We start from the raw sequence: 271 nt of genomic DNA on the forward strand, positions 1-271 counted from the left end.
TTTGCATAATATGTGTGTGTTCTGTGTATATTTATTATGTATATATAAATACACACACATACAGCATATATTTGTATATATATGTATTTAAAGGTCTATATTTATATTCATATTTATATTATAAATAAATATATTTAATATATAAACATATTTTCTGAAATGTATACAGTATGTGTGTGTATTTATATATACATAATAAATAAACACAGAACACACACATATATTATGCAAACAAAAACTTTTATTTTGTATGCGATTAATCGCGATTAGC

The 271-nt window shown here is 20.3% G+C and overlaps 1 protein-coding gene across 1 annotated transcript in view; it reads left to right on the top strand.

Moving 5' to 3' along the window:
• Nucleotides 1–271, top strand: part of gucy1a2 (guanylate cyclase 1, soluble, alpha 2) — a 39,398-nt gene that overhangs the window by 38,624 nt on the left and 503 nt on the right. The gene's annotated exons all lie outside the window — the stretch shown is intronic.

Source organism: Sinocyclocheilus anshuiensis, unplaced genomic scaffold (genome assembly GCF_001515605.1).
Source record: "Sinocyclocheilus anshuiensis isolate Anshui unplaced genomic scaffold, SAMN03320099.WGS_v1.1 scaffold48, whole genome shotgun sequence".
Classification (NCBI taxonomy): domain Eukaryota; kingdom Metazoa; phylum Chordata; class Actinopteri; order Cypriniformes; family Cyprinidae; genus Sinocyclocheilus; species Sinocyclocheilus anshuiensis.